The sequence below is a fragment of the Epinephelus moara genome, chromosome 9, assembly GCF_006386435.1.
Source record: "Epinephelus moara isolate mb chromosome 9, YSFRI_EMoa_1.0, whole genome shotgun sequence".
Lineage (NCBI taxonomy): Eukaryota > Metazoa > Chordata > Actinopteri > Perciformes > Serranidae > Epinephelus > Epinephelus moara.
In genome coordinates, this window is record NC_065514.1 from 3005664 (window position 1) to 3006235 (window position 572).

The 572-nt window shown below is 47.0% G+C and overlaps 1 protein-coding gene across 1 annotated transcript in view; it reads left to right on the forward strand.

The window, feature by feature from the left end:
* Positions 1 to 572, forward strand: part of LOC126396068 (uncharacterized) — a 737953-nt gene that overhangs the window by 237655 nt on the left and 499726 nt on the right. The window lies entirely within an intron of this gene.

A 572-nucleotide genomic window follows, 5' to 3' on the forward strand; every position in this document is an offset into this window, starting at 1 on the left:
CTCTTTCATTTTATAGTTGTAGTTTACTGATGTATGAACAGAGGTTACATAAAACCAGAGTGACCGTCCTCTACTGACCAATCAGACTGCAGGGTTTCTAGCTCCACCTTTTAGTACCAGATCTGTGTGCTAGGTACCCCAACAGAGGGGGACCAAACATGGGGACGCTAAGGAACTGATGTGTGTGATCTGAACTGAACTGAACTGAACTGAACTGCTCAGTGGAAATAGGTCTTTAGATACCCTCATTAAACCAGCAGAGGAAAAAGATATTTGGATCTGTCACACATGTTCTCTCGGCCTGAAGCTCTGATTCATGCGTTCAGCCTGTAACATGTTGTTTACGTGTTACTGAGCCAGTTAAAGGTGAACTCATTATTCCTGCACGGTGGTTTCTGAGGCCGCACACTGCTGCTGCTCTGTGATGGACACCTTAATTACAGTGGAAGCTGATTAATTATGGGGCAGCCAGTTGCCTCTTTGCCACGACCTGAACCCCCCCCCCCGACACACACACACACACACACACACACACACACACACACACACACACACACACACACACACACACA